The sequence below is a fragment of the Mastomys coucha genome, unplaced genomic scaffold (genome assembly GCF_008632895.1).
Source record: "Mastomys coucha isolate ucsf_1 unplaced genomic scaffold, UCSF_Mcou_1 pScaffold15, whole genome shotgun sequence".
Classification (NCBI taxonomy): domain Eukaryota; kingdom Metazoa; phylum Chordata; class Mammalia; order Rodentia; family Muridae; genus Mastomys; species Mastomys coucha.
In genome coordinates, this window is record NW_022196897.1 from 133,271,964 (window position 1) to 133,298,249 (window position 26,286).

The 26,286-nt window shown below is 43.0% G+C and overlaps 1 long non-coding RNA gene across 2 annotated transcripts in view; it reads right to left on the reverse strand.

Annotated features, from left to right (window-relative positions):
* LOC116092410 overlaps window positions 1–26,286 on the reverse strand; it is a 78,419-nt gene that overhangs the window by 28,184 nt on the left and 23,949 nt on the right. For both annotated transcript variants that reach the window (XR_004119255.1, XR_004119256.1), the window contains exons 2-3: window positions 21,139–21,245; window positions 18,907–19,075 (exon numbers count right to left, since the gene is read on the reverse strand). This is a non-coding gene — a long non-coding RNA (uncharacterized LOC116092410). The remainder of the gene's footprint in view (window positions 1–18,906; window positions 19,076–21,138; window positions 21,246–26,286) is intronic.

Below are 26,286 nucleotides of genomic sequence, written 5' to 3' on the forward strand. Positions count from 1 at the left end.
AAAAAAAAAAAAAAAAAAGTGAATTTCAGCACCTGCCCAAAGCCAGTGAGGCCTGTGAAAAGAATAAAACAGGTAGAGATGTGGGTGGGAGGCTAGCATTGGAGATTTGATGCTTTCATTGACAAAGAAGCACTGCGGCAGACTTGAAGGGATAACATTGGTAACCTGGATGGGTGCTGAGTCCTCTGGGTAACTAAGCCCTAAGGAGATAGTGGGAATCTCAATCTCATGAAATAGGGTTGAAAACACATTTGAAAGCCAAAGAATAGCCAAACCCAGAATTAACAAAGATGGTAGGCTCTTTGAAGACAGAAAGTATGGAGCAGGCTACCTGGTAATGGCACAACTGGGAGAGAGCATGAGGGTATAGGTCTGCTCCTGAGGATGCATGGATCTATGGAACGTGCATCTCTTCCTCCCTGGCAGTCATGAGTTCTGGGGTTTGTGGGAGAGAGAGAAGTATGTGGTCATCTTTGAAGGATGCACGAGGTTACATGGGGGATGGATTAGAAAGAGGATAAAGTAGTGACTAGAAGCCCTAGGAAGTAATTAAAATCACCTAAAATGCTGCTGAAGGTTTTGACTTAAGAGAATTGAAAGTAAGGAAAAAACAGGTTGGAAAGATTTTTGAAATCTACATAGAAATGGGTAACCGACTGAAAGACAGAGTTCCAGTACAGAGGAAAGAGGAAGGAAAATAATCCTTGTGGCTTCTGCGGTGGGCTGTGTTGCCAGAGGAAAGAAGGAGGGGGAAAAGCCTGCTGTAAGCTTACCAAGTTGAGGGAAAGGTTAGCTTTCATTCCTCCGGAGGCTCACGTAGGAGTCGGGGCATGCTGGGATTTCCATGTGTTCCCCAGAGCTTATTTGTTTTGGGAAATTCAACTATTAGTATGGTGGTATTGGGAAGTGGAGGTTGGAGGGGGATGTATTCAAGCCCTGGGAGCAAGCCCTGGGGTAAAGGATTAGTGCAGAAGAAAGCTCAGTACTGGGGGTGTGGTTTCCATACAAAGAATGGGTTTGGCCTCTCTCTCCCTCTGTCCGGCCCTTCCATTGTGTGAGGACACAGCCACAAGGTCATCACCAGATGCCAGAACCTGGATCTTGCACCTCTCAGCCTCCAAAGGGGTGAGAAGTGGATGTTTGCTTGCAATTATCCAGCTTCAGGTGTTCTGTTACAGCAGCACAGAGTGGAGGGCTCCCTAGTGGGAAGAAGACATCAGGAACCAAGGTGAAGGGGAGCAGAGAGGGGAGGGAAGTCACCTGTTAAGTAGCACATAAGTTGTTGAAATGCCTTCTGGGGGCTCGTCCTGCTGGGGCTCCAGGAAGGCTTCATATCTGATTTTTTTTTTTTTTTTTTGGTGTAGAATACTGGAAAGGCTGCCAGGAGGAAAGTGGCAGAGGGTGCATTTGAACAGAAAGGCAGTTCCTAGTGTGTATAAGGTTCCCTGAGGGTCCCAGTCAGAAGTCTGTTGAGACATTCTCACCATGTGAAGGTGCATCCCATGAAAGGGAGTGAGAAGCCACTAAGTCCATAACATCTTGGTTCATATCTGCCTGGATCTTTTCAAAATGGCGTTTTCCAATATTCCAAATGGGATGGTTTGTATATGCTTGGCCCAGGGAGTGGCACTATTTGAAGGTGTGGCCTTACTGAAGTAGGTGTGTCACTGTGGGTGTGGGCTTAAGACCCTCACCCTATCTGCCTGGAAGTGAGTCTTCTACTAGCAGCCTTCAGATGAAAATGTAGAATTCTCAGCTCCTCCTGCCTTGATTATAACAGACTGAACCTCTGAACTGTAAGCCAACCCCAATTAAATGTTGTCCTTTGAAGAGTTGCCTTGGTCACGGTGTCTGTTCACATCAGTGAAACTCTAACTAAGACACCAAACAAGAATAACACTTCCAGGTATAATAGTAACAAGTGCCTTTCCCTGTAGGAGCAACTGGATGAAACTGGATTGAGCTTGTGAGTCAACTGTCTCTCTCTTTCAAAATAATAATAATAAAAAAAATGTATTCTGATGTCCGAGAAAGTCAAGAAGACTAGGCTTCGTGGCACACAACTGTAATCTTAACACTCAGATCTCTGTGAGTTTGAGGCTACCCCCTTCTTCACATGAAATTCCAGGCTAGCCAGAGTTACCTTATACTACTCTGTCTAAATAATAATAAATAGATAAATGGGTGGAAATTTTATGCCTACCAAGAAGGATATGTTTACAAACTTTTATCTCTTAAAGGCAATCTTATTCTATTAAACTCTGAGCCTCCCATAGTTAAGTCCAGTATTGTACAGGGGAAACAAAGTTCTGTCTCGTGTCGCTGTTATGGGCATTCTTGAATCTGAGCTGGTTTTTAGACAAAACCTTATAGAGAAAATAGGGGATTAAAAAAAAGTTAGAAAACTCTGTCTTTTAAGAGAGAGAGTTTGGAAATGCAGTGTTAAGAGGAGGTAAACGCTATCTTACTTTCCTAGGGGCCATCTCTGCCCAGCCCCATCTGTTGGCTGCTGACCTAGAAACTTTCAAAGTACTTTCAGCAAATACATTATATTCTGCCTCTGATGTCTCTAAGAGTGTCCAGATCTAAACTCTGTCTTCCCAAACCTCTGAGTAGATCCTTTAAACATCATACACAGTGGGCTAGGTTCAAATCCCATCTTATGGATGTCCTTGCATGGGAAAGACCCTTTGACCACTGAAGCCCTCCACTTCTTTATCAGTGCAGATGATAAGATCCACCTCACGTATTATCAAGGTAGTTGGGCTGGGGAACAGGAAACCACCACAAACATTCAGAAGCTCTTGACCTCACCTAGATGGAGACTCCTCAGGAATGCCTTTTGCTCTTATCAGAACTTGAGAGCATTTCTAACTTCCTCCTAGCTCTGACTGCAAAGCCCAGGTGACTTGCAGTGTGGAAAACAGACATTCCACTCTCAGTTCCCCCATCACTGTATTTCATAGTCCTGGAAAAGCCCTGGATCCTTTAGAGCCTCTGAGTTCTAGTCCCACCTAGCCCCCTTTCCAGTGCACTATGGTGAGTGGCTTTACCCTGTGTGCCTGAAAAGAATGGTGGGGGTGGGGGTAAGGGGAGGGTGACTCCTTCAGTTCAAAGCATCTATGATCCTGCACTTAAACGAGTTAACTAACGTCACTCCCATTACTCTGGTGGACTAAAGAATGAAGGTGCTGCAAGCTTCAAGAGTCATTAATTTCTTAGTGGGTACTAACCATCCACTCAGAAATATTCCAGTGTCCTTGCTCCTGAGCACCTAATCTACCTTACAGGTGACCCCCTTAGTTTCTTCTGCTGGCGTCCCTGGAAAGAACAAGGGAAATGGGCACCCTGTTGGGATGTCATTTCCCAATTTCAACAAGCGACCCTTTAAACTAACCCAGGAACTGTTCAACTTTTAACTCAGGGTGAAATTCCAAACCATCAAACAAAGAAAAAGGATGCACAAAGCCCACCCCTCCCCCTCCAGTTCCCCACCTGCAGCCTGCAAGTGCCAATCTGAGGCTGAACACTAGGAAGAGGGAAGAACTCGATCAGTGCCTGCAGTAAAATACAATGGGTTTTAATAAATAAATAAATAAATAAATAAATAAATAAATAAATAAATAACAGCATAATTAGAGATAAACCTAAGCCACACCATAAGTTCTTTCTTGTAAGCTAGCTACAGGAAAGTATTTTGTATCAATAAAACCAAATCAAAAATACAAAATAATAATAATAATAATAAAAATAAACATAAACAATGTCCTTTAGGGCTGGGAATTACCTCAGTAGTATAACATACTTGTTTACTATACCCTAGGTTCAATGCCCAGGGTGACAAAATAAAAATATCTCAATAAATGTGTTTTAGGATATAACTACTGGGTACACACACACTCTCTCTTTGTGTTTTATGTCTCTCTGTCTTCGATTGTAAGACATTTCCTCCATTCCGTTGGCCCATCTCCCACCTTGCCCCAGGAGAACATATGTCAGACGGAATGGTCATGGCTCTGAGTGGTGGTGGCTGTGAGTCAAGGACATATGGTGTCCCGGACTGTGTGTTTGCTCTTGTGTACCTGGAGAGATTAGTCAGCCTGACGCACGGCATCAGCCCAGATGCCATCTGGCTGTTCCCCAATGCAGAGTATAGGTAAAAAGTCACCATCTATACCTTAATAGCTAGGCAGGGCTCTCAGCTACCATGGGGGCAGCCCCAGGTCAAGGCAAATTCCCCTGTGCCTAGGGGTAAGGCAGGATCACAATCTTGGTGGTGGTTCCTGAGTTCCGAGTCTCTGCATGCAGAGACACGTCCTATGCAAACCTTACCAACCCCACCAGGTACAAACTCTCTCCAGCTGTTACTTTCCCTGGGCATCCGCAGGTCTCCATCAGTCCAAGAGTTATTGGAATCCTGCCCTTTACAGCAGACGAAAGACTGGACTTTGGTCCCAATCTGCTTGCCTTGTGTCTCTGCTCTTTAGCTGTGTCCAGTAAGTCATTTCAAGCTCTCTTCCATCTCCCTGTATTGGTCTGCTAACTGGCAATACTCACAGTGTGGTTGCCTGGGACTAACTAACTGAGGAAATCTATTTAAAGCACCTGGGTGGGGTTGGAGGGATATTAAACGTGAGTTCTACCCCTTGCTTGGGGACCTGACTTGATTCTCTTCAGCAGGAGATTCTTTGAGGAAGGGGGACCTGGTGTGTAATTATCTATAATCCTCTGTGACCAAGTAAAGTTCTTATCAAGATGATTTTAAATGTGACGTGTCTGTAATCCCAGCACTCAGGAGGCTATGGCAGGAGGATTATAAAACTGTGAGTTCAAAACTAGTATGGGTTTCATAATCAGACACTATGTAATGGCTCTGTTGGCATCAGTTCCATATCTGAGCCATGGCAAAAATGATGTAGTGAAGATTAAGCCCAGTCTCGTTACTAAAGGAACAGCCTCGGCCAGTGACTGCACCAAACAAAGCCTCTAGGTAAACACTTGGGGGAACCCAGTTCTCCATGAAGACTGAAATCAGAACAAGTAAACACTTCTAATTCCAGCACACTAGAGGCTAATGCATAAGAGCCCAAGAATTCAAGGCCAGGATAGACAACCAAAAGGAGAAAAAAGAGGGTGTGAGGAAGGAAGGAAGGGAGAGAGGGAGAGAGGGTAGAAGGAAGGGAAGGAGGGATGGGAGGGAGGGAGAGAGGGTGGAAGGAAGGTGAGGAGGGATGGGGAGGGAGGGAGAGAGGGTGGAAGGGAGGGAAGGAGGGATGGGGAGGGAAGGAGGGAGGGAGGGAGGAGAGAGGAAGAAAGGCTAAGGAAGAAGAAAGAGATGGAAGAAAAGAAAAGGCAATCATTGTATCCAACTCTCTGGGTAGGTACTAGACTTCTAGAGGCCTGCAAAAAAATGCGTCTGTCAAATCCTTCCTTAGTCTCCACAATGCCAGGCTCAGACTCATGTGGACTCCACAAGAGAAGTATAGCCTACTAGAGGCAAGAGAAGGAAGCCAACCTAGCGCGCATTTCATAACCAATGCAAAAAAAGAAAAAAGAAAATTTCCATCACCTATCTTGGAAAAAGCATGTTAAGTACAGTTTGCGAATTCTGAGAGTCTCTTAATTTCCACTAGATTGATGGCATTTATGGAAGAATTTTTGTCTCTGGAAAGAGAATTGTCCCCAAAGGCCGGTATGAGGGGATGTAGGTGTGTGGTAGAGCATGTGTTTAGCATGTGCCAGGCCTTGGGTTTCATCCCCAGTATGAAGGAACAGGAGCAATAAGGAAATCCTGCTTGAAGCTCCTGTTCTCTGGACATACCCACCTAGCTCATTACAAGTTCGCAGGCCTCTTCCTACTCTATGAAACGTCCTCAGATCTGCTCTGGGAAATTAGCCCCTCTGTTGGCTGCAGCAAAATCAATGAGGGCTAGAAGGGTGGACTTCGCTTGCCTCTGGTGTTCCAATGAATACTTTGGCGCTTAAGGAACTGACTGTCTAAAAATGAAATTTCATTGATTTTTTTCCCCCTAAAGGACAATACAAGCAGACTGCCCTGCTTGGCCTTGCTCAAAAAACTTCAGATGGCTTTCCAATTCTCATTCTTTATGCTATACACCCAACACCTGCTCTTTTGGAGGACAGAGAATGAGAGATTGAGAGAGAGAGAGAAAGAGAGAGATAGATAGATAGATAGATAGATAGATAGATAGATAGATAGATAGATAGATAGATAGAGAGAGATAGACAGAGAGAGAGAGAAAGAGAGAGAGAGAGAGAGAGAGAGAGAGAACAGAAACAGACAGACAGCAAAACAGAGACAGAGTAAACACTAAGGTTGACTCCTGTAGATGTGTGAAAAGCAGACAGTGTTTTTCTGCAAGAAAATTATGGAGTTGGAAATACCGTCTCTGAATCCTCATGCCCTTGAGTTCAGTCCGGAGTTCCAGTGTTTGGGGAAACTCTGTAGTTACAACCCTGATGGCTTGGTATGTGTGATTGTGGCTCTTAGCCACAATTCCAACGTTTGGAAGGAAGAGGGCAGGATGATGGAGAGTTCTCTGTTAGTTTAAATCACTTTGTGAGTTCATAACTAGGCTGGGGGCAGTCTACCAGGCAGAGGCAGTTCCCCTATTATATGGCAAAGGACAGAAGACATCTAAGCAGGGAAATGTAGCCTGTGAGAATCCCTAAAGATTCCCCTGCTTCAGTTCCCCAGGTCTCACTTCTGCTTGATTTTCTATACCACCCTGAAGCTTCCATGCCACAGCGGGGGAAACACCTTGTTAATGATGAAAGTTCACACAGGACCCCAGTAAAAGCTCTCTTGCCTTAGCCAGTGTTAGGTATGGGATGATAGGGTATTAAGCCAATCTGCATCCTGTTACTGTGACAAAATGCTTGATGTAATTAAGTTAAAGCATGGAAGGAAAGCATGGAGCCGAAGAGATAGATGGCTCAGCAGTTGAGAGTACTGGCTACTCTTTTAGAGGATCTGGGTTCAATTCCCAGCACCTACCTGGCAGCCTACAACTGTCTATAACTTCAGTTCCAGTAGAACCAACCTCCTTGCACATAGAAACATACATGTGAAACATTAATGCACATAAAATAAATAAACAAGTAAACCTTGGGTGGGGGGATGCTTTTTATTGACTTGTGGCATTCCGAGGTGTCAGTCAATGGTCATTTGGCCCTGCTACTTAGACCATATGGTAGCACAGCCCTTCATGGCAGTGGTGGAGAGACCTGTTCACTTCAGGATGGGCAGAAATCAAAGAGAGAAACAAGAAGAGAAAGGCTGAATATCCCTTCAAGAGTATATCCCAAGGACCTGACTCCTTTTCACTAGCTTCCTCCTCTTACAGGCCTCACTACCTCCTAATAGTGTCTGGGACCAGGCCTTTAACATGTAAGCCTTTGGGAGAAACTTGGGGTCCATACTAAGTTGTACTGGGATTCCTTTCCAGGGTGAGACCCAGCCTCCCGGAACCTTCACATTTGCCCAGGTTTGTTCTCTCCTGGAAAGCGCAGCGCTTGTGCTGAAACTCTGAAGCCCAGTCATGGTTCATCTTTGACCCACTCCTTAGATTAAGATGAATTTCTCTTTTAGAAAAGGGTTTGAAACTGGCTAAAATGTTGAACTCCATTTTGTAGCTTGTCGTGTTTGTGTGTGTGTGTGTGTGTGTGTGTGTGTATGCACACGCGTGTGCATGTGTGCAAAAGCATGACTCAGCTGAGAGCCAGCATGCTACTGTCAGCTTCTCCTGTCTTTTTGTATGACCTAACCAGGTCCCCTAACTTCTCTGACCATGTGTTTCATCACCTACAAGTACACAAGTAATATCTGAGTTTTCCTATATCTTGAGGATAACTGAGCATGAAAACAGACTTAAAGACACTTTTAAAAAAATACTAAATTCTATAAAATATAATCATTATTATTATACAAAATGAACTGCCATGATTATTATGTCCCTAGGGTACCAGTTGAAATCTGACAAAAATTTCTCCATGAGTTAATTTCTCCTCAGCATGCCAGAGACAGGAGTTAAGGCACCAAAGTCACCTTACATACATGTATACATGGGTGTACTTTACACATTCCTCCCAACTGTGCTTTACATTAGAAAGGTCTTTATAATAGGATATTGCAGGGAAAATATCATTCTAAGTGAAACCTGCAGTATCCCCATGGGGTTTAAAGACTTTATTTTATGTAAGTGTATAATTATCAAAATGCAAAAAAAAAAAAAAGGAAAAAATTAAAAAAAAAAAGTCAAGGGTTAGGAATGTGGCTCAGTTGATAGCTGGTCTAGCGTGCATGAAGCCCTGGGTTGGATATGCAGCACCAAATAAACCGGGCATATCAGCTAATACCTGTTATCTCAACACTTGACAGGTGAAGACAGGAGCATCAGAGATTCAAGGGCATCCCCAGATACATAGTACGTTTGATATATATGTCTCAAAAAAGAAAAAGAAAAAAGTCAAAAATTCTGACTCAATGAAATGGATTTTCCCCCAGGGATGCTCATCTTAGTATTGTTTATAACAGCACATCATTCTCTGCCTACTGTTCCAATTCCTTTTGGCACCTGGCATTGCAGAGATGCTTGACAGTCATTAAAACTCAGAAGAAAAGATGCCAGAGCCCACTGTGCTAAGCAGCAAACAACAGGCACAGAGCTGGCTCTGAGATCCTAAGTACAAAGGAAGGTAAGACTTCTATCACCCCAAGGAGCTAGTTGTCTGGACAGAGGATAGGGCTTCAGCAGGACCTTTACTTCCTTTCGTGTAAGTTTTTTTTTTCCGGTGGAAGTACTACATTTATTTCTTCATTTTAAACCAAGAACAAAAAAGATTTTTATATTTTTTATGCTTTTTTACTGAGTGTTCTTAGAGGCCTGCTCAGGGTCTGCTTGTCTTTGCTGGCAAGAACTGCCAAACCTATTGTTCCATTGCGGCTGCGCCAGTGGCTTTGAACACAATAGTTACCAGATTAAGAAGTGCCAGCTGGGCAGCCCCCACACAACCTCAGTCCAAGCCTCATTGTTGTCTCTGGCACTTCTGCAAGGAGCCCATATCACCTGGCTTTGAAGTTGGGGTCACAAAGCGTGAAGTCTAGGTGAGAGACTTGATGCGGGGAGGAGGGGAGGGATGAGACGGTTCAAAATTTCATATAAATCAAAATGACACCCCCGCAGACATACATCAGAAAGAACTAGAGACCACCAGCTGAAGGCTACCATGTTACAGGCTAGGAAACTGAGCACAGGTGGTCATCTCGAGCAGAAACTAAGCCAATAAGTCCCCAGCCTTTGATGAACCAGCCCTTCCCTTTCCTCTCTAGTTCTTGCAAAAGAGCTATAACTGCCCTTTGTTCATAGGGTGGAAAGAGTCAGGGTCACCTCTCAGATGACCCCAGCTAGAGTTCCTGTTGTCCCAGCAGAGCCTGCTTTCAACTTTGGAGCCCCAACAGAGGGGCAGCAGGCTATTGTGTTCTGGGCTGCCCAAACTGCAGACCTGAGATTCTTCCCCTACCTGTTCCTGGATTAGCTTTGCGTTGGAGGAGAAGTCTTAGCCTTGTCTTTGAATTTGGAAAAAAAAACTCAGAATCTTTCCGAAGAAGGTTCAGCAGTAGGTTTGTTTGTTTGTTTTTGTTCTGTTTGAATGTGTATACAGAATTAAGGTGGTAAACATGATAGGATGCCTCTTGCTCCTCCAGGAATTCACAGAAATACAAGCCATATACATATGCAACCATGATAACAATCAATAGTGGGTAGGCACTCACTACATACTTTCCTGAGTTAACTCGCCTAATGACATATTCATATATATACATATACACTCATACATATACATGTATGTATGCATGAATATATGTATCTATGTAGGTAGGTAGGTAAGTGTGTAGGTATGTTGCAGTTCTTCCTTTCTATCCTTCTCCCTGTCTTCCTCTATTTCCTTTTCAGTGCCAAGGTTAAAATCCAATCCCCTGGGCTTCCCAGGCAAGCCTGTCATATATATGCAATAAGAACTTGTGCCTAAGAAAGCAACAGAACCTAGAAATTCTCCCTGGGACCTTACCAATCCCTGGCCACAAGCACCCTAGCAAGTCAGAGACCTTCTGCAAACATATGAGAGAGTCTGCCAATCTTGGGCAGACTTTTCAATATTGCCAGATTAATGATTCAGAAAATAAAGTCTTCACTTACCTATTTCAAAACTTAAAGTGACATTAAATAAAAATACTTTTTCTCCAGTATTAATATAATAAAAAATCTATTTTTTCAAAGTTTATTTTGTTAGTTTGTTTTGCTCTATTTTGTTATTGAGACAGGGCCTCTCTGTGTAGCATAAGCTGGCCTCGAATTCTCTGTTGTTCTCTTGACTTGGACTCCCGAATGCTAGCATTATAAGTATATGACAACGGGCCAGGGCTAATAATACTTATTAGCTCATTTATTTATTGGGGGTACTTGCAGATACCATAGCACACATGGGGATCAGAGGACAACCTTTGGGAACTGGTTCTCTCCTTCCACCAAGGGCATTCCAGGGATGGAACTCAGGTTGTCATGCGTGGCAGCAAGAGCCTTTTTCCACTGAGACATCTGTCCATCCCACTTAATCTGTCTTCAATGGTCCAAAGTAAACATGCTGACAGTTTGATCTTCTTTGGGACATATATTTAGCAAGAATAAATAAGACACAATAATTTGCTTCTCTCTTGTTTGTGTCACCTAAACTTCAGCAAATACAAAAAAGTTCCTACATCAATCATATAGCCATCACTGTGATGTGGTGGACAACTGATTTGAAAATAGGTCTCAGCCACTTGATTATTTCACAAGTCCTAAGTCTCAGAGGTAGATTTATAGAGACAAAAAGAAAGGGGGGAGTTTTAAAAAATTTTGTAATATAATGCAAATTTCCTCCAAAATTGTACTAATTACACATCTGGATGCTTTATTATTATTTGATATTGTATCAAACAGAACTTTTAGAAATTAATTAAATATTCAGATAGATAAAAATATAAGGAAGGACTGGGAGTATAGCTTTGTGGTAGTACTATATATATACATGTATATATGTGCATATGTATATATACATGTATATAGTATACATATTATATGTATATATAGTATACATATAATATAATATATATATAGTTGTGCATGTGTATGTATGTGTCTGTGTATCAGTGTCCATGCTTGTAGATGTGTGTATGTGTCCATAAGAGGGAAGGGAGATTTTAGACAGAGTATAATCTCATGGAGCTCCTGGGAGGAGGAATGATGATCTGGAAGTGAAACTGGAAGATGAGTCCAGGGAAGGGTTTGCTCACATTCAGTGTTGAAGAACATGGTCCTGACCCTAAAGATTATAAGAACCTCCCCAAAGGAATCAGTAGATCGGACAGGGTCAGATCTTCTGGTGTGGGAAGGGAGAGAAGATGGGCTGAGTGAGGGAGTGTAAAAAGACAGAGCTCCTGCAAAGCAAGCGAGCTGGAGTGAGGGGGGGTCTCTAGAGGAGTGAGCGGAGAAAATGGGAAGGAGAGGACTGTACCCAGAATTAGTAGAATGGCACTGCTATTATCTTTACTTACAGATGGGGAAAACTGAGGCACAAAACCATCATGTGTCCTGTAGGCAGTGAGTGATCACCCAACCGAGTGAGTATGATCTCTTGGGTCCACCCCTCTTGGAAGCTGAAAGTGCATTGTGATTGGCCACTCCATGGGAAGTGGAGAGGGCACGCCAGATGAATCGCAGAAATGGACAGGGAGCATGGGGATGAGAGGGTGGCGTACAATGTAATTGAGAATAGGAAGCAGCAGGAGGTTGCTCCTGTGTGGTTTTGCCTAAAGCTCCTTGTAGCCACCCTGTGTCTGTAGCTGTGAGTTGGCTGAGGGTGAGCTGGATTTCTACTCAAAATTCTGTAACAGGAAGGTCCCAGTTGTCCCCTGGGGTACCCATAAATAGTTTGTTCTAACTGTACCCCAAAGTAAATGATGATGATGGTGGTGGTGGTGATAATAGTAAAAATGAATTGCATAAATTACAAAAGTTCTAAGGTTATTAATTCACCAACAAACTGATCAGGTGACTCTCTGAAGCTAGGCTGAAGTCTGAGCTGTATACGTACCTGCAGAGACCACAGTGGCATTTTTACAGAGTTTTAGTGCAGTGCAAAGCCCAGAGACTGAACCCTGTCATCAGTCCTGTGGGCGGCAGGGGGTTCTGAGCATGGACATGTTGGGCCCCAGCCGGAAAGCTTATGAGACACTACCACAGGACACAGGCAGGTCCTCTGAACAACTGGCTTCCCTTACACAGAGACTGATATCCAGAGACAAACCTGTTCAAGCCTCCTTACAGATGGGGGGTGGTTACAGGGATGGACTATGACTTGTTAAGGATGTCATAGTGCTGTCTGGTCCAACTCTGAAAAAAGATGGTGGTCTCAGCCAGCAGTGGCGTTTATCTCAGGAGAAAGAATCCTGCCTGATATGCATAAAGAGATAAAAAGAAAGTCTAGGAATGCAGAAACCCCTTACCTGGTTGTTGGAGCCCTACAAAGGGAGGAGCTGGGGAGAGGAAGCTCTGCCATTGTTCTCTTGAATCTTGGGTCTTACTAATTAACTACTGAGCCTAATTAGTTCCACCAAGAACAAAGGTGAAGACAGGGTGGGTAGCAAGCAATGTAAGTGGAGGCAATTCATTAGAAGGGACTCTGAATTTAAAAATCCAAGCAGAGGGGCACTTGCCATCTGAGGGCTTGGAATCCTGCCCTGGTGAGGAGCCTACTGCAGTGTTTCCCACAATTACCCTGGTAGTTCTCTATGGTGCTTCTTGCTAAGAATTACTCAGCCACTACACACAGGTGCTATGGATTGCCACCCAACATTGAGACAGGAGCCCTCCATGATCGATGGCACACACCCTCCAAGCTGTGACTGGTGGAATGATCCTGGTGATACCCAGGGAAAAATACCAGGCTTTCCTGGTGCGCATCTCCAATCAAAGACACCATCCCGCACTCAAATTCTTGTTTCTCCCCGTGGCTTCCCCAGCCCTTATGCTGCCATCTCTAAGAAGTTGTGTGATCTCAGAACCTTCTAGGAAGTCAAATCGAAACTCTAAATTTCCCTGCTTCCCAGCTGGGTAGCCCTAGATGGTCAGTCTGTCCAGGCTTCTGTTTCATTTTGTTTGCACAGCCATAATCTTAATACTTGTTGATTGTGTGGGACGCTCAGTTATATTGAAGTCAAACTTTGTGCTTTGTTCATGACTCTTCTTTCCAAAGCATTTCTGCCATGATTTTTAAGGGTACTTTATTCCTGCCTTATCTGATTGTTAGACAAGGATTCAGGCTTCTCAAACCTTCACTGTCACTTACTTCCCAGGTTCGCAAGGCTACCAATACTTGGACTCACTTGAAATCATTGAAGTAATTGCTGTTATGGCCCAGTCCCTGGAAGTTCAGACTACTGCCCAGCTTCCTCCCAACCCCAGGTTGCACTGTGCCTTTGTTTACAGAGACTTGGTTTGAAATGTAGAGGCTTTTTTATAGACCCTTTATGTACCAGATCCAGCCTCTGCTTCCCTCACCCCTGAGCTTGCTTCTTCTCCTTGGTTCCAAATCCTTCCTCCTGACTCTAGTCTCAATCTGGCTGACGGCAGCCTAGCTCCACTCTCCAGCTTCAAGCAGATAGCACTGGTTCTCCTTAGAAGGTTTATGGCCACTACCCAGAATTCAGATTTCTGGAGGCTTAGTGGAGAGCCTGAGAGCAACACCAGGCTGACCTCCCTTCCCAGGAGAATCTTCTCCCTTGAGGCAGCTGGTCAGCATGCCCACTCCATCCCACACATGCCATTGAACCAAGGGATTTAAAAAAAAGAAAAAAAGAAAAAAAGAATGGTGGGGCGGGTGGAGCACACCTTTAATCCCAGCACTTGGGAGGCAGAGGCAGGCGGATTTCTGAGATTGAGGCCAGCCTGGTCTACAGAGTGAGTTCCAGAACAGCCAGGGCTATACAGAGAAACCCTGTCTCAAAAAAAAAAAAAAAAAAAAAAAAAAAAAAAACAAAGAATGAAGAGTCATGAAACTTTTACTCTATTGATGGTGCAAATACAGTTACATGCAGACATTCTCTCTCCTTACAAAGTAATGGAGTCTCTTGGAGGAGTTGGGTTCACCCAGACCGCACTCCAGCACTCCAGAGAGAAAGCTCCTTGCAAGGTTGTGGCCCAGTCAGTTATCAGGCACCTGTGATTGCTGCAATTGGCCTTTCTCATTTTAAGTCCTCACCTGCTCCTTTCTTCTTCCACCTATTGGATTTAGAGTTTAAGCCGAAGTCAATCCAATATCGGTTTGCATTCTCATCTGCTCTGAGGTGAGGAACCACTAGGTGCCACATCTGACAAGAAGATATTTTACTCTACACAGCAACTTTATATATTTCTCCAAAACTTTATGTGGTTTTCTTATTTTCTTTTCTAAGCCAAGCATGTATTTGACTTTGTCTGCTTTCAATACCCTCCCACCCTAGCCTCTGCCACTAGCCTCCTGCCTCAAGCAGAGACCAGGGCCCATGTATCATCAGGTCCAGTGGACCCTTGCTAAGTTCTGTTTGGATCTTCTGACCCATTAGCACCTTCTCTTTCCTCACAGCATTTCTTCTCTTGATTCCTGCACTCTGTTCTTAGGGTTCTGCCTCTTCCCCCTTTCCTATAAAACCCTTCCTATACGTCATGGCTGTGTCTTTACCCTTCCTCTGCCACCTTGGGATCCCTCCTCAGCTTTTTGCTTTTGTCCCGGCAACAGTGGTAATAGTAAAGGTCACTGAGTTCTCACTGTGCCAGGCACATTGTATGTTCATGAATGTGTGCGCCCCACTTTAGTCACTCAGGGAAGGCACATAAGCCCAGCTGCTCTGTCACTGTTGTTTTTGAGATGCCTCCATCCCAATGAAAGGTCAGCCTCCCAACCTGTTGACAACCACCACGCTGGCATCTCAGGTTAACCCTCTTCCTCTGGCCTCCGTGCCATTCTGTTATCAGCTTTGGAGCCTTTTAACTTGGAAAACCTGTCACTTCCTCCAGATGAACGCATGCACACTCTCTTTTCTTTCCCTGGAAACCCCTTCCACCTGGCTTCTCTTTTTAATCAAGCCTAACACCTGGGTCATTCCCTTCACCTAACCTGCCTCTCATAGCTAACTGAACTCTTCTACCTTTTGAAAGTTCCTCACTCTCTCTACTCCTCACCCCTCTCGTTGTCTTTGTCTCCCTCCCCTGCTCCTTGGCTTTATCTTCTTGCCTGATTCTTGCACATTTCTTAACTGCTCTGCCTGTCTCCTGTTGTACCTCCTGCAATTTATTGGCCTGTCTGGTGCTCAAGTGCTTCTTCTAAAACCCCAAGCTCCTTCCTGAAGACCCCTCCTGGTTAATCATTGCCTCAGAGATAACCTCTGCATTCCTTCTGTCTAATTCCAGCCTATTTGTCATGAGTCCCTCTGAAGTCTCACAGTCACCTCCCTGTTTCACCCTCTGCCCCAGACTAACTGGATTACCTAAGTTCTTTGCATAGCTAAAAAGCTACTAGCATTGTCCTTAGTGGGTGTCATGCCACTGTCTCTTCACCATTAAAGCTGCCAGTAATCAGTAATGGTCATGGGGAGGCAGTGGAGGTCCAATGGGTTTAAGAGCCAAGTTCCTAGAGGCCTCTTGGCTCTAGAAGCCTGGCTCTTCATCATCATGCTCTAGGGAAATGGCACATAGCCTGGTGTGACCCACCTTCCAGTCTTCCCCAGAAACTCCATGTTGGCTATCAAGGGTCAGCCCTCTAGAAAGCTGTACTTGATCTATGGTCCTGATGTTAGTCCATTACCTTTATTTTTTTTCTAGTTAAAAAGACCATTATATACAAGGTATATCATTTTGTTTTATTTTCATTTGTTTATGTTGTCATTGTTCATTTTTAAGATAGGGTCTCATGGCAACTTCTCTGGATCCCAGACTGGCCTTGAACTTAAAGTAATCTTGCTTTAGCCTCCTAAATGCCGGAGATTATGAGCAGGAGCCACCATGCCTGGCAAGGATGCACACTAACCTAATATGGTTTTTTGCCGGGAAAATAAAAAGCCCACCATCATAAACATAGGCAACCTCAGTCCATGTCTCCTTCTCTATAGAGCACATGCACACATACATAAGAACGCTCCTAGGTACACAGCGAAGCCCTGTGTTCAGTTTCTATTCACCTGTCTAAATTGAACTAAATCCCAGCTTTTCTAGAAGAAGCCTCTTTGGGTGTTGTTTTGGCACTCTGATGCTTCCACTGACTGATGCATAGGGGAAGAACACAACCTGAGTGAGTTGTGAACATTCAATGGAAAGATAGCCAGCAATTTGGGGGTGCCTACAAACCACCACCTGCAGCTATGCACATGGCATTGATCTCTGTGCTTCTGGTTTTGTTTAAGAGGAAACCTGGGTCTTTCTGGCTGGTCTTTCATGCCTGAGTTCAAATGATCAGGCTGGGAATCTTAAATCAGTCACATGGGGAAGGCATATAAACCCAGCTGCTTTGTCCTTGTTTCTGAAATTTCTGCCTACCTGGTGTCCCAAGACGAAGCCCCTTCCAAAGTGAAACTCTGCCTCCAAACTATAGGAGAATTGGTGCACACCACTATAGGCAGTCCTTCCCAATACGGCCTTAGGAGATAGGGGTTTCCACATCTACCTTTTTAAGATGAAAAAGAAAAAAAAGGAAAGCAATTCGTTTGTCCCACAGCTAGAGTGACTTGGGATTAGAATTTTAAACTAGTAAGCTGATGATTAGAACTGGAGTTTTCAGTACAAAGCTGTCATTCCAGAATGTGCTTTCTTTGTTGCTCTTCAGAAGTGATAGTAGCCAGCTGTGGTAGTGCACCCCAGCACTAAAAAAGCTGATGGAGGAAGACTGTTGTGAGTTCAAAGCCAGCCTGGGTGACACAGCCTCCTGTCTCACTAACAAAACAAAACAAAGCAAAGCAAAACCAAACGTGAAGAGCTGTTAGGCAAGTCCTCACTTCCCTCTTCCTCCCCTGCACAACCAGGCCTAACCCAGCAAGACTGTTCTAATCCTATGTTTTAAGCATTAACATCTTTTAAAATACTACATGGAAATTTTGACCATAATCCAACCACAGCCTGACTGGTACAGCGGGCAGCAGGGCCAATCTTCCTTTGATCTGAACCTCACAGTTCTGACCTATTTAACAGCTTAGATAGGATTGCTAGTTCTCAGTGAGCGTGAAATCCACCTTAACTCCCAAGCCGTTCTAACAACACCTGAGCCAGGGAGTATCAGCTCATATCCGAAATCCCAAACTGGACTATAGAATAAGTTTCTGGCCAGTCCAAACTACATAGCTGTATTTAAAAACAACAACAACAACAACAAACCCAGGCTGGAAGCATGGCTCAGTGGTGCAGCATTTGCACAGCATGTGTCAAGCTCTGGGTTACTCCAGTTTGCAAAAACAAAACAAACCAAAAACTGATTTAGGACTCACCAAATCTTCTGTTTCTTGTGTGTGTGTGTGTGTGTGTGTGTGTGTGTGTGTGTGTTTTCAGACAAAGACTCATTTGTAAAATTATACTATAAATTACAGTAATATTATATGCCCTGGACAGCCAACACATATACATGCACATAAACTAGGTCTTTACTTCATACCATAGATAAAAATAACCTCAAAGTCTATATGGACAAACATTAAATTAAAGAACATCTAGAAAACACACGAGAAAATCTCTCTGACCTCATATTAGAAAAATAGTGTTATCTTTGGAAGTCATTGTTTACTCTGGAGACAGAGTCTGGGTGTTGCCCAGGCTAAGCTTAAGGGTTACAAGATTTCTGCCTTGGCCTCCTGAGGATTCCAGGCATACGCCAGCACACCCATGGGCCATATATTCCTTAACAGGTCGTCAAACACAGAGAACATGAAAGAAAACATTAAAAAGTTGGATTTCAAATAAAACACTCTTATTCTAACACAACTCTGTTAAGACAATGCAAAGATGCGTTTAAAAATCTAAAATATTAAACTCTTCCTTTTTGTGGTGGTACAAGCCTGTAATCCTGGTACTTGTGAGGGCAAACCAGCAGGATTATGAGTTCAGGGACAGCCTAGCCTACCTAAGCAAACACTGTCAAAAATAACCATAGATTCAATAACAGGAAAAGAATTCAGTAAAGACCCCAAAAGATACTTTACTTACAAAATAGATGTGTATGCCTAGGCAGAGCAAAGATATTCAACACCGTTTGTCACTGTGGAAATACGAAACAACCGAGCAAAACTAACATGGTTATACTAGAACAACTGAGTGATGCTTGAATGGTACAAATACCAGTACATAGAACTTATAAGCACAACCTGCCAGGGAGAGGAAAAACCTCCAAAACAGTTTAGCGCTCTCTTGCATTGCTAAGGTTAAGCACAAATCTACCTACATGTGACCCAGTGCTTTTACTCCTATTTGCTCAGAGAAAACAAAAGTATTAATCTACACACACATACACACACACACACACACAGGATCTGTATGTCTAACGACTACCCAAACATAAAGACAACATAAATGTCCTTGAAGTGATGAACGCTTGGACAGTCCATGGTACATACCTGCATTAGAATACTACACAGCCACACAAAGGAACTGACTGCTAAGCCATGCAACAACATAAAGTGCCTTCAAATAATGCATTCACTAAGCAAACCAGCCAGGCGCATAGCCTAAGTTAATATGATTCATTTCCATGACATTTGGGGAAAGGCAATGCTGTAAGGAGAGCAAACAGCTCAGTGACTGACAGAGACTTGAAGTGGGAGGCACTTACCTATCAAAGGGGCACAAGGTCGTTTTCTTAGAGCCAAAGGCTTCTGAGCCTGGATCATGGTGTTGGTTAGATGACATATGCATCTGTATGCATGTACTACATATGCATGAAACTGTTCAAGAAAAAGGGTAGATTTCAGCAGATTCAGACATCAGTAAAGAGTGGATTCCTGTGTGGAACCAAAAGCAAGGAGAAACAAAACAAAGAGATAAACTGGTAAACAGTAATTTATAACTATTCTTCTAATCAGCTGGGTAACTTCTGTTTATAGATATTTCAGGGTTTTTTTTTTTAAGATTTATTTATTTTTTTTTTATGGGTAGGAGTGCTTTGCTTAAATGAATGTTTGTGTGTGTGTGTGTGTGTGTGTGTGTGTATGTACACGCGTGCATACACCTATGTGTGCCTATTGCTATTAAAGGCCAGAAGGGGATGCTGGATCCTTTGGAATGGAGGTACAGACTCTTGAGCACCATGTGGGTACTGGGAATTGAACCCAGGTCCTCTATAAAAACATTAAGTGCTCCTAATGACTGAGATATCTGCCCAGTCCATTGTATAGAGATTTCTTTTTATGGTGCTGCTAGAGTAAGAGCAGGCCTGAACATAAGGAGCATACCATGTTCTCTTGGGTTGAGGACAGAGCTCAGGGGTAGTGTGCTTGTTTAGCATGCATAAAGACTTGGGGTTGATCTCCAGAAACAAATAGACAAAAGGATTGAAAAAAGAAAAAGTAAACAACCCTGGTTTTCAAAAATATGTATGTCATAGGATACAAATGGAGGTCTGGGGTGTACGTGTTCCAGATTGAAGGAGACCACAGAGTCAAGACAGCAGTCCCCTACTGAGTCAAATTGGCCATCTAATAGGAATGCTGATATAAGGGTAGGACAGCATATACTTAGAAGTGAATTGACTGCAGTTGACAATGGTGTCATAGGTAGAAATAGCTCCATTAAAAACAGAAAAACAAAACAAATAAACAAACAGAAAACCACTAAAGTATTTTAGGAGTAAGATGTACACAGCTTACTCTCAAATGCCTCTAGAAAGAAATGTTATTTATCAAAAACATTTGATTCGATTAAACTATTGTTTCAAAATTATTGTTGTCTTGGGATGATCCCAAACCAAAATAAGAAAACCTTTTTTAAGTGCAATGAGTCCTGTAAGACAGCCACAGTGCATATCATATGGCTTTAACACTAAAAATAGTGTTTAATCGCAGAATATGCAGAAGAAAAGAAAAATGTGGCTCTCCAAGCCCCGTGAAAACTCTCTATAGACTAGATCCTTATAAAAATGTCAGTTCTAAATACCACTCAACAGATGCTTTTCCCTTGCTTTAAGTTGGGAGGGACACACCTTCCCTTTTAGATAGCTGCCTTCATGTTGGAGCAAGACCCCCTTCAACACCAATCTGCCAGTCATTTCCAGCATAGAAATTGTCACTACCCTGAGACCCTCCAAACCAGAGCTGAATATCCACAGCTACCTTCATGTTAACAAATATGTTTCCTCTGTTAGCCTGAGCAAGTCCTTTATCCATATCATCAGGATCCTGGCAGTTGGTGACCCCAATAACCCCTGAATTTTTCTCTTTTTCACACTGTACCCCAATACTTTGGGCTAGTACATGGTTTTAAGAAAGGAGAAATTAATCTAAGCTGTTGGCCATCATTGTAGATGTGCTGCCAAAACAGAGATAGGGATCCTGTAGCTTAAGGTATAAGGCTACAGGTAAATTCCTACTTGTGCAGCAGCCACCAAGTATTAGAGGACCAAAACACATCATGGAGGTCAATAAAAATTGAGTGGGTATCTCCGAAGTGGTGACTCAGAGACTCAGGTTCCTTGGTGTTTGGGTCATTGTCATTAGCATTGTGTGCTCTACACAGTGAGCATTACTGGGCAAGAAAAAAAAATTGATACATAAAGATGCTTGCATAGATCCTATAATGGTCTAAGTCCACATCACACAATGAGACACCAACAATCCAGTGTCAATTGCCTTGTAGTGTATCTCAGTGGTAGAATGTGTGTTATGTTATGCATGGAGTCAGAGCTCTGTGTTCCACCTCCAACAGGACATAAGGAAGAGGTGGAGTTTGCACTTCTTCCTCCTGTAATGAGAGGTCAGCACTGTGGTGGAGGGGACCCCATGTGCCTTTGAAGGCTGAGCCGTAAGGCAGTATGACTTCAGTCTGGCTTCTCCTCTCTGTCATTGCTCACCCTTGAAATGTATCCAAATGAAGCCAAATCAATGGGCTTCAGCCCCCACAGAAGAGGTTCTGGCCATGGTGGAGTAAGAAAAGCCATCTTGCTGTGTAATTCCCAACCTGCAAAGGGGAAGAAATAAGAAGTCATTATTGTTTTAACCCATAGAATTTAGGATCATTTGTTACACACAAATACCTAATGATGCACTGGGATTCCTGCCATTGTCTATTATAATCCTATAGTCTTCCTGTATGAGGTGCTTAATGGAATTCTCAGATGCTCGGCTGAGAAGACATCACAGCCCTCACTGTCTTCACTGTCATTGCCATCAGTCATTGCCTCTGTCAAGGTTTCAATGAGGAGCACAAATGGTTGGGGCTGGAGAGATGGCTCAGTGGTTAAGAGCACTGACTGTTCTTCCGAAGGTCCTGAGTTCAAATCCCAGCAACCACATGTTGCCTCACAACCATCTGTAATGAGATCTCACGCCCTCTTCTGGTGCGTCTGAAGACAGCTACAGTATACTTGGATATAATAATAAATAAATCTATTTTTTAAAAAGGAGTACAAATGGTTTCTGAGACTAGAAATAACAGAGAAGCATTGCCATCGTAAACCAGATGTGCCAATGATTAAGTAGTTACTATATTTGACAGAATCTCTAATTATGGGAGAGAGGATAAGTGTCTGAAAGGAGGCGTAACCTTCCAAGATGGAACACGGGCTGGGGGAACACGTATCTATATCAGCCCATTTGGCATTGCTGACACAAGACATTTGAAATAAACAGCTTAGGGGAAGAAGGTTTTGTTTTAGTTTATGGTCTTCAAGGTTTCTGTCCACTGTCTCTTGGAACTGTTGATTGTGGGTCCATGGATGCTAAGGAGGAGTATGTGGTGAGGGATGAGAGAATACAACCAGGGGCTAGGGGTCTCCAATGATCTACTTACTCTAAGCACATCTCAGCCCTTAATAGCCTTTAGCTATGAACTTATTAAGGGATGAATTTGTTCATGAAATTAGCAGCCTTGTGATATAATCAATTCTCACTTGAACTAATAGCTAGGAGCTGTGATTTCAACAAATGAGTCTATGGCATATATCTCATATCCAAATTAGTACAATACCCAAACCTTCTTTCCCATCTTATACTCTCATTGGCTTAATCCAACAGGAAAAGAAAAACAAAATAGCAGGAAGCCTGGCTAATAAAGGCATTAGGATCAGTGTCCTAGAGGACAGAACAAGATGATGAGGGAGGAAAGAAGACTCAGAAATAAAGACACCTTACACAGTCATCACCATCACAATTTTCATTATCATATCATCCCCTTTCAACATCATCATCACCATCATCATTATCAACATAATCATCATCATCATTACCATTATCTCCACCATTATTATTACCATGATCATCAACATCAGTCACCATCGTCATCATAATGGTTTTATAATAACCCATATCCCCATGCTCCTTTGAATTTACAAAATTATTTTTCACATTTATATTTTATCATCTTCAGAAAAATTTTTTTCAGTATCTCCTACATCTAACCAAGGTCTTGGCACATACTAGTCCTTGGTGTTTCAACAAATGTTGTGCAATACTGACTATATCTAAGGTGCTATGCTAGAACCATGAGTATAGAGAATCAAATTTTAAGATGACATGGTCAATACCATAATCAAGATACAAAATTTTAGGTAGGTTTGATCAGAGAAGACTCCTGGAGGATGTAGTACCTTGGGTTGGCCTTGGGTGAGAAACAAGTCCTAAAAGTTGTGGTGCCAGCATTGGGCTTGGGTGTGGGAACATTGCAGCAGATATGTCTGGGAGACATACCTCTTCTATAAAGAGGGAAAGAACCTCATGAAGATAAAAAGATTTAAAAGTGAAGAAACAATATGTTCTGAGGGTAGGAGATGTTTTGGTTTTACTATTCTGTAGAGAGTAAAGGGATAAGAAGTGAGTCATGAACCTGAAGAAACTGAGTGCCCATATTGAGATAAGTCTTAAAAGTCAAGAGGAGGTATTTGTACAAGAGGTACAGGGAAGTCACTAATGCTTCTTGAGTATAAGAAGAAAGTATTTTAACTGCTCTTCACGAATGTCAAGGTGACATCATTGGGTAGGCTAGATGGAGAAATCACAGATACCAAGTGGGAACATTATTTTCAGTGTTTTGTTCTATTTTCAGTGATAAGTATCTGGGGTAGTGGTTGGAGAGATGACTCAGAGATTCAGAGCACTGACTGGTCTTCCAAAAGTCCTGAGTTCAATTCCCAGCAACCACGTGGTGACTCACAACCATCTGTAATGGGATCTGATATCCTCTTCTGCTGTGTCTGAAGACAGCTACACTGTACTTTTATACATTAAATAAGTAATTCTGGAAAAAACTAAGAATCTGGGGTTGGATGTAAAAATGGTAAGGTAACTGGGTGACAGTTTGAAACCCAAGACAATGACGTATGACCCCTCCCATAGCCAGTCATAGTGCTTGCAATGTTGCTCAACAATCACAGGTATTTGTTCAGTGAGTTCTCAGTACCAGGCAGTGGCTTTGACTATACAGATAGGTCAGGAAGCACAACAGATAAGGCCAGGGGAGAAGGGGCCACAAAGATTCCAAACTAGGAACTGACGCACTGGTTTTCTTTGACTGGAATGTCCTGCCTCTCCTCTCCTTTATCTAGAGAAGGCTTACTCATGCTTCAAAACCACTGTTGATTCCCCAGCATTGGTTCTTCTGGCCCTATCTCTAAAACAACTGGGATTTCAAGGAGATAAGAAAGGCTTTTACATTTATAAGAGCTTGCAGGGGCTACCGAGATGACTCATTCTGTAAGATGCACGCCATGTAAGCATGAGGACCTGTTTTCTGATCCCCGGTATACATACATATAAACAACTGCAGTGGTAAACACTTGCAATCCCAAAGCGAGGAGGACGTAGACTGGTGGCTCCTTGGAGCCCAATTCAGTGAGATCCTGACTTAAAAATGAAGTTGGAAAGAGATTCGGAAAGATATCTGGTATTCATCTCTGGCTTCTATTTGAGCAGGCACACACACAAATATATTCAATATAACATACACAGAAAGAGAAGGGGAGGGAGGGAGGGAGGGAGAGAACTTGTGAATGCCTTTTGATATATATATTTTTTAAGTTCTTGGGTTAAACCATCAGCAATGTCACACTGGTTAAGTTAAAAATGAATGAAATAAAGCAACTTATCTTGCCTGAAATTCATTATTCGCCATGACAGTTTGATAAACAGAGGGATCTCCTACAGCTTTCCTCCTCATCTTCATCCCAATGGACTCCAGGGGAGGAGCCATGCTATTCAGTAAGATGCCTAGGCTCCCTGGGAAACCTCTGTCTGTTCTTAGTCCTCACTCACTGGGTAAAGGCATCAGGTGAAGGGTTGCAGAGACATGAAAGGTTAGCATGGCCTTGAGCGTCGAACTGACTTAAGTTGGAACTGAGGCTTTCCCATTAATGCCAAGGCCTTGGACAAGGATCAAAACTCCACAGAGCCCCACCTTTCTTTCCCATCTGTTCATGAGCAGGCTGAGAATGGTGCAGCAATAGAAAACCCCTTACATGCATTTGATGACGAAGTTTTGTTGAGCTCAAATAAACTTCACAAGGATACTAAAGGAAGCAGGGAAGGGCTGCCTTTTGTTGCCTACTGGAACTAAGTACTAAGACCCTATTGTGAGCACACATCTCGGATGCACCAGAAGGCAATGGACCACTTGTTGCTGTTGTTGTTGTTTTAAAACAAAGTTTCTCTATGTTGCCCTGGATGTCCCTCATACTCAGAGATCTGCCTGCTTCTGCCTTCCAAGTGCTGAAATTAAACACATGAGCCTTCACACCCTCCTGGCAAGAAACACTTTAAAAAGAAACAAACAAACAAACAAACAAAAATTGGATTTGAAACCTTTTTCACAGGATGGAATATATGCTTAGTACTGTACATATAGTCAGAAGCCTGTGGCTTGAAGGTCGTGGGGGGCAAGGTCAAAGATCCTAGGCAGAAATCTACTACAGATGCTTTGCAAAATGGACATGGAGTTCTATGTTCATGCCCATAGACAATGCTATCCTAATTCTGGTCAGAGAAGGGTCTTTTTGTAGTAGGCAACAGTTGATAGAGAGATTCACAACTAGTCAAATGCTGACAGTAAGTGACAACTGAGTGTTCAACCCTCCAAGGCTAAGGGAACATCACAAAACAGGGAACAGAAAGATGGCGAGAGCCATAAGAGAAAAAAGAAGATTACAAAATGCCAACTTTTGGATATGACTTGCCTGTGGTAATCAAGATCACACAGCAACAGTGGCTCCCTGCACAAGATCTGCACAAAATAAAATTTACAGTCAAGAAAAGTGCAATGTCTCATGCAAGTTCATGATTTTCTAATGTGGCACTTTTGGAGCTTTCTTGGAGTCCATACAGCCTGCAGGCAAAGATATGACCTGCCGACAGAGCCCACTGCCAGACTATCTTAGGAAGGGCATCTGAGTAGCAGTGGGGCAGAAGTAGGATCAATACAGGATACTTTTTCAAGGAGGCAGAAGGAGTTCAAGTTCTAGCCCAGCCTGGGCTATATAACCAGGTCCTTATCCCCAAAAGCAGAAAACCACAAAGGACAATAGAACAGAAAAGACTTAAAAAGACCTGAACAACACCCCCATATATACTGGGCTAGTGTATATGTCAGTCTCTCACTCTTTTTCTCTGTGATTTGTTGAAGAATCCACATGCCCTGAAGCTTGACACCATCTGGACTTTGCGGGTGTGATGTCTGTGTATTCCTCTGCCCTCTGAATTTCGTCATTTAGGAGTTAGACCCTGAGGCTGCTGCAATTCTCACTTGAGTTCTTGTTGAAAATATTCAGTTTCCGAATGCATTACATTAATTATGCATCTCTTTTCCTGATATTCAGACTGATATGTGATTAAAGACAATCTGCCTAACCTGTCCACTTCAGATCATTCTCAATTATCAATCATGATGCTGGCAGGAATATGCAAGCTGTTTTTTGTTTGTTTGTGGTTTTGTTTTTGTTTTTTGAGACAGAGTCTCATGCATATGTGGTCCATTTTCAACTCACTATGTAACTGAAGATGTCCCTGAACTTCTT